The sequence below is a fragment of the Empidonax traillii genome, unplaced genomic scaffold (assembly GCF_003031625.1).
Source record: "Empidonax traillii isolate 1590-97213 ecotype Southwest subspecies unplaced genomic scaffold, ASM303162v1 scaffold739:size655085, whole genome shotgun sequence".
NCBI lineage: Eukaryota > Metazoa > Chordata > Aves > Passeriformes > Tyrannidae > Empidonax > Empidonax traillii.
Window position 1 is genome coordinate 101,410 of NW_020955932.1, and position 16,565 is coordinate 117,974.

Here is a 16,565-nt window from a genome sequence, read left to right on the forward strand (position 1 = left end):
ATCATGGCTAGTGTTCATGAAGGAAGATTTGAGAAGGACCCTACCCACACTTGCTACAAGCATGCTGATGGCTAAAAAGACCAATGCGAGATAGACAATCTGGTTGCAGAAGGCACAGCGGAAAGACTCCCTTGGTGATATCGACAAGATGCGATTCTTTCTGTGTTGTCTTTTCTCCTCGAGAGTGATCCTGCATGTGTTCTCAAAACGAAGCACCAGTGTTATAGATGATAGTGTGTCTCCAGGCTTCCCAATTGGAGACCAGAGTAGACCAATGGTGGTGATCAATATGGCCAAGGCTGAGAGACTGTTTCAAGGAGTCCTTGTATCTCCTCTTTGGGGCTCCTCTCTTGCAGCAGCCAGTGGCAAGTTCCCCATAGAGCACAATCTTAGGGAGGCAGTTGTCCTGCATCCTGGAGACGTGCCCTGCCCAATGCAGCTGTGTTCTCAGCAGCATGGCCGCAATACTCTGAGGAGATGATACTTCCCAGGTAATTAAATTGCTGGACTGATTTGAGCTCTGTTTTGCCAATGGTGATATGGGGATGATGGGAGACTTCCTGAGGTGCAGGCTGATAGAAAACTTCTGTCTTCTTCAAGCTGACTTCCAGCCCAAAAAACTCAGCAGTCTCTGCAAAACAGGATGTTAAACGCTGCTGAGCTGCTTCTATGTGGGCAGTGAGGGCGATGGCATCAGCGTAAAGCAGCTCACGGACAAGATGATTTAAGGTCTTAGTGTGGACCTTCATTCGCCTTAGGTTGAAAAGGCTTCCATTGGTACGATATCAGATGTAGATGCCGTGGTCCTTTGAAGCATCATGCTGAAAAAGATTGTGAATAGAGTTGTGCAAGAACGCCTTGCTTCACATCACTGATTATTGGAAAGCCACATTGGCTTTAGGGTAGAAGATATTCTGCAATAGAGGGTATTAATCTGTTCAAAAGAATTCTTGCAAGGATTTTCCCAGCAATGGAGAGCAGAGTAATACCTCAGTAATTTGAACAATCTGATTTATCTCCTTTCTTCTTGCACAAGGTGATGATGACTGCGTCACAAAGGTCTGATGGTGATTCTCCTCGTTCCCAACAATGTACCACAAATTCATGAAACTTAGCATGGAGTGCTTGACCTCCATGCTTCCAGACTTCAGGTAAGATTCCGTCAACCCCAGCTGCCTTGCCAATTTTCACCTGCTGTATTGCTTTAAGAGTTTCTCCCATGGTGGGGGCAGTATCCAGTTCAGTTTTCGCTGGTTGTTGTGAAATGTACTGCATTGCTGAGTCCTGAACTACACGGCTGGTACTGAAGAGAGTCTGAAAGTGTTCAGACCATCGATTCAAAATGGAAACTTTATCTGTGAGAAGCATTTGGCCATCTGCACTGAGTAGAGGGCTTTGAACCTGGTGTGTAGGATCGTAAGCTGTTTTCGGAGCCTCATAGAATCCCCTGTAGTCACTCGTATCTGCACATAATTGAATTTTTTCTGCTACATTAATCCACCACTTGTTCTGGATGTCATGAAGTTTCTGTTGTAGCTTGCTACATGCGAGTCGAAAGGCTGCTTTTGTTATATGACAAGATGTCTGAGCAAGGTGTGCTTGGTTATCTCTTGATTGTTTTCATCAAACCAGTATTTGTTTTTCTTGAAGGAGAACCCTAGGGATTCTTCAGAGGACTGCAGAATGCTATTTTTAATAAGTTACCAAAGCATTTTGGGAGAGGGATCTGTGGAATAAGCTTTGAGCCTGGATTGAAGGTTTGCCTGGAAACTGTCTCTCACTGTAGCTATTTGAAGGTTGTTAACTAGGAGTCTTCTCCTTGGAATACTGCCCCTTTTAGGTTTTAGAGTGGAGGTTAAGTTTACAATGCACAAGTCGATGATCTGTTTGACATTCTGCACTAGGCATCACGTGGGTGTGATGAACATCCTGAATATCTCTGTCACACCAAGATATAATCAATGAGGTGCCAGTGCTTGGATCTAGGATGCATCCAGGTTGTCTTCAAACTATATTTCTGCTGAAAGATAGTGTTGGTGATGGTGAGATGCTGCTCCGCACAGAATTCTAGCAGAAGGCAACCATTATCATTGCAGTTTCCAACACCATGTTTACCTAGTACTCCTTTCCAGGCTTCAGAGTTCTTTCCTACTCTGGTGTTAAAATCACCAAGGATAATGATCTTATCATCTGCAGGAAACTTTTGGGTAAGGCAGCGTAGGTCGGTGTAGAATTTATCTTTTTCTACAGGGTCAGCTTGGAGGGTTGGGGCAGATATACTAAAGCGAACAACATGTTGCTTGTTGTGTAGTGGGAGGCATAGGGAGATAATACGATTGGAATGATCAGTCGACAAGTTTTCAATTTTAGAGGCAATAGAGTTTTTGATCATGAAGTCAACTCTTGAGAGATGACTTTCAGTTCTGGGTTTACCTGACCAGTAGAGTGTATAACCAGCACCATGTTCCTTAAGGCTGCCTTCCTCATGGAGACGAACTTCACTGAGAGCAGCAATTTCCATGTTGAGTGGTGACAGTTCGTGGGCAATTAGAGCAGTGTGATGCTCAGGACTTCCACTATCCGCAGTACCAAGCATGGTTCTGATGTTCCAGCATGCGAGTGTCAATTTGGACACACCTTTGAAGGCAAGTGTATGCCTTTGACTCTTAATCTTTGTTTGACCTGTTGGTCACAGTTAACCCACCGGGTGAAGGGTGGAGATGAGCTTTGGTTAGGCCTCCTTTTCTAGACCCCTCTCCGTGTGGAGCAAGCAGTGCTCTCCTTGAAAAAGGCTGCTTGGTCATTCAGGATGCTGCTGAACAAGGCTGTCATCTCCGGGGTCAGTCTCAGGTGACCAGTGCATGCATGCAGGGTTGGGACTGCAGCTTCCAGTGCACCTTTATCACCTGCTGTTTCATCCCTCGCCTGTTGCTGCAGGGCTTTAAAAGTGTGGGTATAACCTTTGAACCTGCGCAGTGGATTTTTTAGGTGAGGCTCAGAATGCACAGAACTGGTCCCACCCTTTACTCCTGGGGTCCATCTGCCAGGGCCTAGCAAGCTTGGATGGTGACAGCGAAGTCCTCAGGATGTAGGTTTAATTAGAGTATCCTTCTCTTGGATGGATGGCCTTACAGGTTAAGCGAGCTCCATCTGCCTGGGTTTGAAATTAGAATTGTCCTTCTCCTAGGATGACTGCTGGAAGGCTAGTGAGCCCATCTTGCCCATGGACACATTTTATCTGACCCTTCAGTTTCGACCTGTCTGGCATGGGACACCCTACCCGAGGTATATACTGCCCTCAGCACAGCTCGCAACCTCAAAGGGGCTCATAAACTTCTTGCCCACTAAAATGATAAGGGCAAGCCTTTTACTCTCTGTTTTGCCCCTCCCAACCTCCTGCACTCAAATCCAGTGCTAAGGTGAAGCAAGGTGGTTAATATGTTTCCATAGTGAGGAGCTACATGGGGGAAAGGAACAAAAGGATTCCTGTACTGTCTTACAACATCATTACAAAACCTTTCCATATCTTGTTAAGGGAGACAGGACAATCAAACATAGATAATTGTTAACAGATACAGTCTTGTGAAATTTCTCGTGATGTGGTTTTAGGCTCTCAAAGCAAGGAGCTTCCCCCAACTCCCAATGTCCATGGCTTTCTGCTTAATCCTGTCAGCTCTCATTCTGCTGATAGCTGAGTTTCAGATTAGCTACTAGTGTTAACAATTTAACTGCCAGTGATTTGGTTTCTGCTAATGTGAGCATGGATGGTTTCAAGGGAACTTTGAGCTTTCCTAGATCAGAAGTGACAGCGTTCAACTTATTTACCAGCATCTCTTGGTCTCTAGTGTTCAATACACCCAATCCTATGCCAAACCATCCAGTCACATCTCTTCACACTTGTTTATGATGGGATCTGGTTGCCAACCATGCGTTCCAGCCTTTGAGGCTTTGCTGTATATAAGGCCAACAATCTTTTTGCAGATGTGTTATGTTTGCTTGGATGTTTATTTGGACCCTTTTCAGTGAGTATGTGGGATCTAATAGTAGTTTTTGCTCATTTGATTGCCTGATCACATAGGGTCCAGCAAAGGTTAAGTTGTGGACACTCTCACAACTTAAAGAGGGAGTTGTAGGGTTTGTGGTGGTCTTAGTTAATGGTGTAGTAGCAGATTTGGTGGTTGGAATACTTGATGTAGCATTTATTATAAATCTCCTTGTTACATTTCCTTTTCTGAACATCCAATTACTACAGAAACTGATTCATTTAAGGTATGCCAGCATTGGTCAGATCCACAGGTAAGCCCACTAATTATGTTTCCATATTCTTTTGGGGATTCAGGAAGTATGACTAAAGAATCTGGCACAGTAATGTCAATTCTGGGCAGCCAACTGATTTGTGAGGGTGGCTTGTATGCTGTACATCCGACTCAAGTTTGTTCTCCAATCTTCCCTACTAAAATGCAGTTCTCGAATCACCAGGATTTTGCCAACCAGTCAGGACCCTTGTTACTTGAGAGACTATAACAGATGTATTGTATCTACCTATTTGAGTTCATACAGCAGCTCCTTCTTCTAAATATTCAATTGATTGTTTAAAGTAGGTAGGTAGACCAGAGACCCCACCATAAGCCTGAGACCATAATGAATTTTGGGCAAAAATTTGATCTATCACCACTGTACTTATGAGTCCAAAGATCACTGCTGGGTAGGCTTGAGAGCAGATGGTTCTTGTTCTGAGGTCCATTCTTTCTCAGGGACTCTCTTGACTTGGGAGTAGTGGATCCACGTGGGCCTCTCTTTCACTCACATTGCTGTGAAGGTGGTCATCAGCACCTGGAAAGGTCCATTCCACTTCTCTCGTAGTGTTTCTCCTGAAAGATTCTTAACATATACCCAATCACCAGGACTGAATGGATGTAATTTACCATCAGGTTGTTTAGGCTGGTGTTCTAACACCACAGTAGCATTTTTTTGCAGTTGTTTTCCTATAGCCATAACATAATCATACACATACTGATTGCCTATTTGATCTAAGGCTTCACTATTTACAGTTTGCATCATGTAGGGTCTGCCAAACAAAACTTCAAATGGACTCAATTTTTCTCTTGATCTTGGCTTGACCATTAATCTGATTAAGGCAATAGGCAAAGCTTGATACCACTGAAAATAAACAAATTTTAGCAATTTACTGTTTGATGAGATGGTTCATTTTTTCTACTTGCCCACTTGCTTGGGGTCTATAGGGCGTGTGTAATTGCCAATCGATTCTTAGTGCTTTGCTTATTACTTGTACAATTTCTGCACAAAAATGTGAACCTCTATCTGAAGAGATACCCTAAGGCACTCCAAACCATGGTATAATTTCGTTTAACAAGACTTTAACCACTTCCCTTGATTTATTTGTTCTGCAGGGGAAAGCCTCAGGTCAACCAGAAAATGTGTCAATCAGAATCAATAAATAACGGTACCCCCCTTTTCTTGGGAGCTGAGAGAAATCAATTTGCCAATTTTCACCTGGGAAATACACTCTGTGTATTGCCCCTTGGTGAACTTTATTGTAGTGTTTGGGTTATTTTTCAGGCAAAGCTCACATTGGGATGTGACCTGCTTTATTGTGGTAAACAAATTTGGCCCTGCTACTCTAATTCGTAAGTGTTGATAGAGTGGATCCAAACCCCAATGAGTTTTGTCATGTTCTGATTTTACAAATTGTCATATTAAGTTTTCTGGTAATACTAACTGACCTGTTTGGAGTTGACCCCATCCGTTGTCTAACAGTTTACCTCCATTTTTATGTATCCATTGATAATCTGTTTCCTGATACTCTACCTGTTGATTTGTATCTAATCCTTCTGGCACTAGAGCTGCTACTGATAGTTCTTGACTTCTTGCAGCTGCTAATTTAGCTTCTGCATCAGCTTTCCTGTTTCCTACTTCTGGGACAGTGTTGTCTTTCAGATGTCCTTTACAATACATTATAGCCACCTGTGTTGGGAGTTGGACAGCTACTAGCAATTGTAGGATCTCCTTTGCATGTTTTACAGCTTTTCCTTGGGCAGTCAATAGGCTTTGTTCTTTCCAAATTGCTCCGTGGACATGGACAACAGTGAAGGCATATTTAGTCAGTCCAGATGTTTATCTGCTTTTCCTTTGCCAGTTCAAGAGCTCGGGTGAGAGCTATCAGTTCTGTTTTCTGGGCTGAAGTCCCTGCAGGCAAAGGATTTGATTGTAGTGGTTACCGCATAGCCAGTCATCCTTACACCTTGCTTTACAAAGCTGCTGCCATCCGAAAAACAATTGTCTGCATCCTTGAATGGTTCTTCTTTGAGGTCTGGGCAGCTGGAGTACACTGCCTCAATGGTCTCTAATCAGTCATGCACGACAGGTTAAGCTGAAATTCTTTCTTCTAGGAATGAAACTGAGTTGACAATGTTAGTCACCTGAATGGATCGCCTGGTATTTCAGGAACAGGTAAGGTGACAACCAATGGTTACCTTTTTGTGCTAGGGAGCCCCTGGTGGTCTAGGGGAAAAGACACTGCACTGTCACTGCAGAGACCCGGGTTCGATTCCCGGTCGGGGCCCCTCCCTGGGCAGATGGAGCTCGTTAGCCCATAAGGCAATCCATCTACGTCCTGAGGACCTCACTGCCACCGTCCAAGCATGCTTGGCCCCGGCAGATGAACTTCAGGATTAAAGGGTGGGCTCAGTTCCGCGCACACTGTGTCTCACCTAAAAAATCCAATGCGCAGGCTGGAAGGTGTAAAGACCTTCCCCGGTTCTTCGTTCGCGAAGACTGGCCATTACATTACATTACCTTTTTGTTCCAGTACTGCTGATACAGTGTGGGACACCAACACAGTCATTTTTTGTCCCATTGTAAATTTTCTGGCTTCTGTATTCATGACCACTGCAACCACTGCTCTCGGGCAGGTGGGCCATCCCTTGCTTACTTCATCCAATTGTTTGGAGAAGTAACCACGACCGTCTTGCATGGCCCTAATTTCTGGGCCAGGACCCCTAAAACCATTCTTTGACGTTCATGTGAGAACAACCAAAAGGACTTCGTCACATCAGGCAAAGCCTCACGAGCTCTCGTTTCAGTTGTTTGAAGGCTTTATCTGTCTCAGGGGCACAAATTATGTTATTTTAGTTATCTTCAACAAGTCATATAGAGGTTTAGCAAGGAGTCCATACTGATATACCCATAAATGACACCAACCTGTCATCCCTCGAAAGATTCGAAGGTCTCTCACTGTTTCTGGTCTGGGTGTCTGGCAGATGGCTTCTTTTCTCACTGTCCCCAGGGATCGCTGTCCTCCTGGCACTTCATATCCCAGGTACATGACTTTCTGCTGGACCAGTTGAGCTTTCTGTTGAGAGACTCGGTAACCACTTAAACCTAAGAAATTTAGGAGAGATATTGTCCACTGTATACAATTTTCTTTTGTTTTGGTTGCTATTAGGAGATCATCCACATATAGTAGAAGAACGCCATCTCCCGGTGGCTGCTGCCATTGCTCCAGCTCCTTGGCTAATTGATTACTGAACAAAGTGGGACTATTTTTGAATCCCTGAGGTAAAACAGTCCATGTAATTTGCATTTTTCTTCCACCACTAACAGACTTCCACTCAAAAGCAAATAACTTTTGGCTTTCCTGAGATTGGGGTAGACAGAAAAAGGAGTCTTTTAAATCTAACACTGTGAACCAAATCAGATTATCCCTCAATTTTGTTAAAAGTGTATAAGGATTTGCTACCACAGGATGTAAAGTTTTAGCTATTTTATTTACTGCCCTTAAATCTTGAACTAGCCTATAAGTTCCATTTGGCTTCTTGACTGGGAGAATTGGGGTGTTAAAATCAGATTCACACTCTATCAAGAGTCCTAATTTCAAAAAGTTTTCAATTATTGGTTCAATTCCTTTTCTATCTTCCAATCTCAGTGGGTATTGTTTCTTAGTCACTGGCCTAGCTCCTGGTTGTAATTCTATCCGAATAGGAGTTGCCCATTTTGATTTACCTGGTGTGTCAGCTGCCCATACCAGGGAGTACACCTGATTTATAATTTGGTCAATATCTTGATTATTTTCTTTTGCTTCTATACAGCTCACAGTCAAATTCAGAGCTGCTAACAATTGTTCTTCATTTACTTTGAATTCCGTTTTACCCTTATTAAATTTTATTATAGCTCCCAGATTTTCCAACAGGTCTCTGGTCAATAGGGGTTTGGGTGAATTTGGCAGATACAAAAATACTCCCATCTGTTTTCCAATTTTGAATTTTAGAGGTGTCGTGGGTTTGCTGACCAGATCTCCCCTTGGGGCTAAAAATAGTTTTTTCCAAGTGTATTTCTGGAGCAAAGCCAATCAAAAGTTTTAGTAACACCTCTGACAATTACATATTTAAGAAAATGGAGGAGATGGTTGTTGCACAGAAGAAAATGGGAGAGCCAGCGTAGCAGCCCGCCCTGTTGGGCCTGGGTGTGCACTCCCCACCCCGGGCCAAGTCTGGCCTGGGCAAGGGGGGCCAGGCCCCCTTCTCTCCTGTAAAAGAGTAGAGGAAAACCTCTAATGAAAGACTGCCTGGACAAGATGGCTGCAGAAGGAATTCCAGGAAGAGAGATAATGGACTTCCAAGGTCAAAGCTGGCAGCCGCAGGAGAGAGAAGAGAAGCCTGAAGGGACTCCTTCTCTTCCCCCTCTCTGTCCTTTCAGCAGGGAAAAGACTGAAAACTAAAAAAAACCCTGCCATCTGTAGAAGATTGCTGGGGAGAGGAGACCCTCTGCAGCTCATGAAGGAGCCCACGCCAAAGCAGAGGAGTGCACGAAGAAGACGTGACTCCGTGGGAGGTCTAAAATTAAACAGAGTCTTGCTGGAGACCTGTGGCCCATGGAGAGAGAGACCTACGCTGGAGCAAGTTGGCTCAGGTAGGATCTTGTGACTCAGTGAGGGATCCATGCTGGTGCAACTAAATTTGTGACCCTAAGGGACAGCAGAGAATGGAAGAACTGTTGCCCGAAGGTGGACTCACACTAGAGAGGTCTATCAAGGACTGTCTCTTGTGAGAAGGGACCCCACAAGAAATAGGGGTGGACTCATAAGCCATTATTCCCTGTAACTATGGGAAGTCCATAGTAAGGCAAGTGTCCCCTTGCAGTTCATGGAAGACCCCACAGGGCCTGGGAAACCCCCCAGCCTCTGGTCTTAGCCCAGGAGGGGGTAGGTCCAGCCCTGAGGTCGACATAGAAAAGAGAGAGAAAGAGAAACAGTTCCAGCAGTGACAAATCGGAGTTGTTGTCCTAGAGATAATAGAAGAGAAACTTTCAAGTGCTGTAAAATTATTTAGAAGACCTGTAGCTCTGGAAATGGAAAAGGGACTGCTTCTCCTCCTGAACTGATACAAAACTGATACAAGGGGGGAGGGGTACTTCTGTAAATACATAACACTTTTGCCTAGTTAGAATTGTTATATATATAGTTCTTTAGTTTTTATCTTGCTAGTAATAAATCCTAATATTATTCTCCCCAATCAGGTCTCTTTTGTCCGCATAAACCTTCTCTCAACTTATAGCAATTGTGTGGGGGGTGAAGAAAATTTGTCCTAAAGTAAACCCACAACATTTTTGGTGGAGAATGCGGGCAAAGACTGCCCGGAGAGGCAAAGGCCGGATCAGATCAGGACAAGGGGTTTCAAAAAGAAAGCTTTTTCTGATTGACCAGGGGTTCCCACAACTTGAACATATTTATCACTTATAGGTCTCAGTTCTTGATTCAAAACAGAAAATGCAACTCCAGTGTCGATTAAAAAGTCCAATTTTTCCTTTTCTTCCCCAGCTCAATTTTAACCAGCAGGTCTGCTAGGGATAAACCAGCTGGCCTCCTTCATTCAGCATCTTGGTGAGCTATGACAGCCCCTCCTGTGTGACCAAGAGGGCACGGAGTAACTGCAGGCAGACCAATATGATCGATAGGCAGTTCTCGTTTATTATGTGTTACAGCGTTTGTTTTATACTTTCACACACATACATGTCACTACATTATTGGTTAACTATAAGTACATGTCACTGCATAATTGGTTTGTAATAGTTAAACACACTTCTTGCTACTTAGTACATGTTGCTATATGATTGGTTCGTATGCGCTGTCCATGCGCTGTCCGTGCGCATGAAATCATTGTCTTTCTCTGAGAGCTCCTTCTTATTATCTCAATAGTTTCCATTCTTGCAGCCCGATATCAATGCCAGTACTTTTCCTGCAACCTGCAAGCAGGCCTCTTGCTAAGGCAGGCTAAGGCCTATTAGTATGGTTTGTTCATAGTGCCTGTTTTAGCCAAGCACCCCACACTCCTGAGTTTCTATAATTTGCCAGTTTAGGGCAATCCCATTTCCAGCGTCCCTCCTGCATGCAATAGGCACATTGATTTTGTCCCACTCTTGCTTGTTGAAAAGGTGCCTGCCCTCTGCCACGACCCCTAATATTTGTATTCTGAGTTAAAGCAGCAACCACAACCTTTGTAAGTTTTCTATCTTGCCTTTTTTTTCTGTTTTTGTACACTTTCCAGGTTTCATTCATTAACACCTCTAAATCTTTATTAGAAGGATGATTGATTTTCTGTAACCCTTTTCTAATATCAGGGTTACTTTGTCCCATTAGCAACCCCACTAGTTGTTGTTTACCTCTCTCTGATGATGGATCCAGGGTAGTGTATTTTCTCATGACAGTTCTAAGTCTGTCTAAGAATGCCGTGGGGGTCTCGTCCCATCCTTGCCGTACATCGTACAAGGCTGCCCAATTGACTGCTTTAGGTATAGCATTTCACAATCCCACCAGGACCAATCTTCTATACTGTTCCAATAACTTGTCTGGTCTGGGTCATTTGGGTCTGTCCCAGTTTAAATGAGACAAGGGTCTTTTGCTGAGGATGGGTTAGGAGAAAAGACCCAAACTTCTCTTTCTAAGCAATTATAAATCCAAAATTAAGAGGTTCCAATTAAAGGAAAACAAAATATGAAAAAGGGAAAAATAACAGCCCTTTATTAAAAGGTATGTGTGTATTAACAGAAACACAAAAAAAACCCCGAGTAAAACAACCAAACAACACTCCTATACCCACAAATAACCCCTTCAAAAACAAACCGATAAACTGGCAAAAGGAAGAGTAAATAGTTCAATTTTTGCACCCTTTGGTGCAATTCCAACCACAATCAGCAGGGGGCGCCGTTGGGTTACTGGAGATGCAAAACTTGTAATGTCCCATACCATTCACCAGGTGGCGCTGTTGGGTCACTGGAGGTGCAAAACTTTTAGTGTCCTATAGTAGCCACCAGGTGGCGCTGTTGGATCACTGGAGGTGCAGAACTTGTAATGTCCAGTGCCCGTCACCAGGTGGCATTGTGGGATCCCTGGTCACTGCCACGTGGGATGGGGCAAAACAACACCCCCCAGGTATGTCGGAGGGAAAGGAAAAAACAAACCAAAACCAAAAAGAACCAACTCAGTTCCCCTTCCCTTCCCACACTGGGAAAGGAGAGAGGGAATGGAGGGGGGAAGGGGGAAGGAAAAAACCAGCAATAAAACAGAAAGTTCTCCCAATGGAAGAAAACTCACAAACTTCAGCTGGTTAGGATTCGCCCCAAGCAGGGCCTGCAACCAGCAACAGCTAAGCAGAGAGCAGCAGCAAACTCCCCTCCGACAGGAAAAAAAACAAAACAGGCAGCGTCTGCAGCTTGCAGCAGGTCCCAAGCCCACCGGCACACCAGCCTTTCTCTCAACCTGCATGCCAGCCACCCCCCCCCCCCCCCCCCCCCCCCCCCCCCCCCCCCCCCCCCCCCCCCCCCCCCCCCCCCAGCCCACTTCGTTGCCCAGGAGACGAGAGAAAAAAGTAAAGTGCAAGTCCTTATCTACCTTGTCTCCTAGGAGACTAATGTCCGGCCATCGGCCATGGAGCTAGGTCTTTTGTACTCTGAAGTGCTTATCTTGATAGTCAGAGGAGGAAGGGAGAAAATTCTTAACCTGGTTTCGAGAGCTAGCTAAAACCACGACAGGGTCTCAGTTGGGTTTTCGCACTGGAAAAATATTATCTATGTCTCCCCTTAAAACATTTTTTTGCAATCTGCCCTTCCACATGATTCCTTGCTTTTTATTACAAGCTCTTTTTCTGTTTGTCAATTCTGAAAGAATCAAGTCAATATCAGACCAATCAATGTCCCGATTTTTCACAATTAATTCAAGTCTCTTAGCCACCTTTTCAGGATTTCCCCTAAACAGTTTTGCTTCCTGCCTCCAGTTATTCAAATCACTTACCAAAAACGGTACTTTCACTTTTGCCTGGGTGCCTGCAGCTGTTATTACCATCCTTAAAGGAGCAACTGTGTTGCTAGTCTTCGCTCTAGCTTTTGTTCTACCCCCTGTCTTGCCCTTAGCTTTCGGTCCTGCAGTCTGACCATGATATATGATACTCATTCCCTCTTTGGGGTCTTCCACGCTGTCTGCTATGCTTTCAGAATCTGTCGCATCTGATCCTGATTCCTGCAGGCTACCAGGTCCCTGTCTAGCCAGCTCTGGACCCCTGGTTGCGATTCCTGGGGGTCTAAAATGCTCTTTTCGTCACTATCTCTTTTTCCCAGCTTAAGACACCTCTGACCTATGTTGCATGCATCACAACAATGTTTTCTGACTCTTCTCCAATGCCAAGACAAGAGGGTCTTGGGGAGTTGTATTAATACCTCAACTTCTCTGCCACTCAGGTTTATTCCTTAAAGTAAAAAACGTCTGCATACATAACCACATCCCACTTCTGTTCCCTGAGAAGGAATAACGTAAGCTACAAGATGCCGTAATTAAGACTTCTTTGCAGTGACCATTTTTCACCGTCATCTAATTTATACAACAGCCACCAATTTTGGCATTATTTTAAGAAGGTTCTTTTGCCTTAATTCCCTCCTGGAATTACTCCTAGATCTCTCCAATGTTTTAATATGCACCCCACAGGAGTTTTAGCGTTTATTTCTTTACTCATTTTAACTCCCATGATTAAATCCATGATACACTAATGATCTCAAATTCAAACACACCCTCTTGATCGAAAACCTCCTAAAATTCACAGCAACTCACAACTAACCTGCACAATTGCACAAATCCACAAGATGTTGCCCTAAGACCACAAATCAACACACAGTTTCACAGAACTGTCGGCAAAATGCACACTCTATAACAAGCCTGTGTGTATTAGAAAATATACGTGTCTGTGCATGCTACAACAATAAAATCTAGCCCACTGAGTTTTTTTCCAAGCTCTGATTAGCTCCACATCTAATACAATAAAAATTCAAAGACCAGTCTAAGCGTATTTCCTACATGCTCTGGGGTTCAAGAATATATTTCCCACAATTATTACATAAAACACAAACATACAATGAACAATTACAATACGGACAAATTCTAATTCTGGGTTGTAGGCTGTGTGATGTCTTCACAGTCAATTTCTCAGATCCCCCTCCCATAAAAACTCCTTAGCAAGATGTTCCTATGACTGGTTCAGAAGGAACAATACCTCCAGAAGTTCAATTTGGTTTCCAACACAAAACAAGCCAACACAACAACAATAGAAACATACAACAGACAAAATACTACCACAGTTGTGACACTCCAGGAGTTCATAGTACACAAGTGGGCCCCAGAATCTCCAGTTCATAAGGTGATTGAGAACTTTAGGGGAATCAATACCATAAGCAAAGAACAGAAGCCACCCCTATAGCCTCCCCCCATTATCAAAACTTGGCCCCCCCATTACACGGGGGGAGTGGGGGGGGGGGGTAGGGTGGGTGGTGTTATGGTCAGTTCATCACAGGTTGTTTCTGCTGCTGCTCAGGGGAAAGAGTTCTTCCCCTGCTCCAGCATGGTGTGCCTCCCATGGGAGACAGTTCTCCACAAACTTCTCCAACCTGAGTCCTTCCCACAGGCAACAGTTCTTCACGAACTGCTCCAACATAGGTCCCTTTCCATGGGGTGAAGTCCTTCAGGCACAGCCTGCTCCAGCATGGGTCCCCCACAGGGTCACAAGTCCTACCAGGAAACCTGCTCCAGCATGGGCTCCTCTCTCCACAGGTCTCCAGGTCCCTACCAGGAGCCTGCTGCAGCTCAGGCTTCCCATGAATTCACAGCCTCCTTTGGGCATCCACCTGCTTTGGTGTGGGTCTCCTCCATGGGCTGCAGGTGGATCTCTGCATCCCCAGTGACCTCCATGGGCTACAGGGGAACCTCAGCTCTGGCACCTGGAGCATCTCCTCCCCCTCCTTCTCCACTGACCTTGGCGTCTGCAGAGTTGTTCCTCTCACATATTCTCACTCCTCTTTGGTCACAATTACATATGCACAATAATTCTTTTTTTCTTTCTTTAATATGTTACCCTAGAGGCATTACTCTAATTCCTGATTGGCTTGGCCTTGGCCAGCAGCAGGTCTGTCCTGGAGCCAGCTGGCATTGGCTCTGCCAGACATGGAGGAAGCTTCTATCAGTTTCTCGCAGAAACCACCCCTGTAGCCCCTCCCCCACTACCAAAACCTGGCCACACAAACCCAATACAGTATTATTATTATATTTTATTTTGCTTCAGTCATTAAACTGTTCTTATCTCAACCCATGAGGTTTACTTATTTTTTTTCTGGTTCTCCTCCCCACCAGGGACAAGGGGACTGAGCAAACTTCTGCATGGTACTTAGTTAACAGCTGAGGTTAAACCACAACAGAACTAATCAAATCTTTTCTCTTGAAAAGTTCTTTAATGCAAACCATTTATATCCAAAGGTATTTCAAAGAAATATGTAAATTGTGAACAAGCAATCACTTTTCCCAGGAGAAAGTAAATAACAAAATTGCCACTTTGATTTGAGATTTCAAAATAAATTGTCTTTTGTTTTTTTGTTTTACTTAAAGAGTTGTGTAACAACATGCAATTTGACAGAAAACACCTCAAATTTTCCCTAAGTATGACAAAGTTTTTTACATGATGTTTGCTCCTATAGATTCGTTCTGCAAATGTATATTGTGATGGGAGGATTAATAGTTTAAACAACAATCCATGCACAGATCTTCTGATGCACTTTGAGCTACAGAGAAAATATTCACTACAGAATGGTTCCCTTTATACTTCAGCTTTTGAATGCATCCAGTAGTTACTTCAGTGACACTTCTCTCCCTGTCTCTCTCCCTCTCTCCTCTCTCCCCCAGAAATGTCCAACTCTAAAAATGCTTCCTGACATCTTTAGATCTTAGAATCATATAATAGTCAAGATTGGAAGGGACATCAAAAGATCATCTGGTCCAACCTTCCATGTAAAAAGGGAGCCTATGAGATATTATCTATACCCTGTCTAATTGCATCTTGAAGAACAAATCTGTTTCCAATTCATCTTTTTTACATACCATTTTCAACCTCTGTATCCTATCATCAATACACTGGGCCAAATTATTCTTTGATTCAACTAATCTATCCACTGCCTCTAGAGATGGATTTGGCTTGTCTGTTCAGAGGATTAATTCTTGTCTAAGATAGTTAACATTTCATTTAATGCTATTGCCTCTTAACTGTCATATTCTATAAGATAGCTATCTCTCCCCTCTAATTTCCATTTACTCCCAGGACCACCACTACAGCATTTATCAAAAGTTATCTCTTTCATAGTGCACTTCTTTAATTTGAAATTCCAATCTCTTGGGTTTCCTGTGGTTATATTGGCCACAGAAGTTCAGAATAAAAGCAATGGCTCTCTGGTCAGTTTAGAATGCCAAAAAAAGTATCAAACATATGAAACCACAGAACTAAAAAAAATGTTCCCTATTATGTTTGATAGAAAAACAAGTAATGATAAATACAACTCATGAGATGTGGCCTTCTGAAAATAAACTTTGTGTAACAGCCAACTAGACTTAAGCTGTAAAATTAATCTAAGCTGGGATGTCTGATGGTGATGATGCAGTCGGAGTATTCCCTAGTCCTGCTTGCTGATATTCTGTTGGAGGATGCAACAAGGCTGTGGAGCCTAGCAGCAAGGAAAGAATGTAAATAAGAAGTGAATATCCAATCATATGTGAAGATTGATAATAATATATAGATAACAGAGCTAAGAATAGTTTTGGTATGTAAGATTCTGCAGACACAGTGTGTGAGTGCAACTGTGTGAGAACAAGATGTAATATACTGGACGAAGTAATAAAAAGCTGAATGTAGGCCATCATCAGAAAAGTGTCTAGTTTATATTCTTGACCGTCCTCAACATACAACAACAATATTCCATCCTTGTTTTTTCACCTGTACTGCATCTTCCACTTTCCACTTTCTTGCAGTTCCTTCCTTTCATGGCTTCTCTACCTTACTTATTGTGAGAAATATCTCAAATAAAAATTTCGAAGACGGCCAAATAAAGTGAAACAAAGAACTTTTATTTTCAGCGCGCGCTGGGTGCGGTCAGGTTTGCCTCGTGCCAGGGCCTGAGAACACACCGAGATGGGGGGGGCAGTTCTTTTAAGGTCTCTCAATTTGCATAACTGTTCCCTTGTCCCTCCC

The 16,565-nt window shown here is 43.6% G+C and overlaps 1 long non-coding RNA gene across 1 annotated transcript; it reads left to right on the forward strand.

Annotated features, from left to right (window-relative positions):
• Positions 1 to 2,605: 2,605 nt before the first annotated feature.
• On the forward strand, positions 2,606 to 13,632 carry LOC114066125. Its single transcript, XR_003573122.1, has 3 exons — positions 2,606 to 2,688; positions 6,013 to 6,017; positions 13,622 to 13,632. It is a non-coding gene; the product is annotated as an uncharacterized LOC114066125 (long non-coding RNA).
• Positions 13,633 to 16,565: the final 2,933 nt, after the last annotated feature.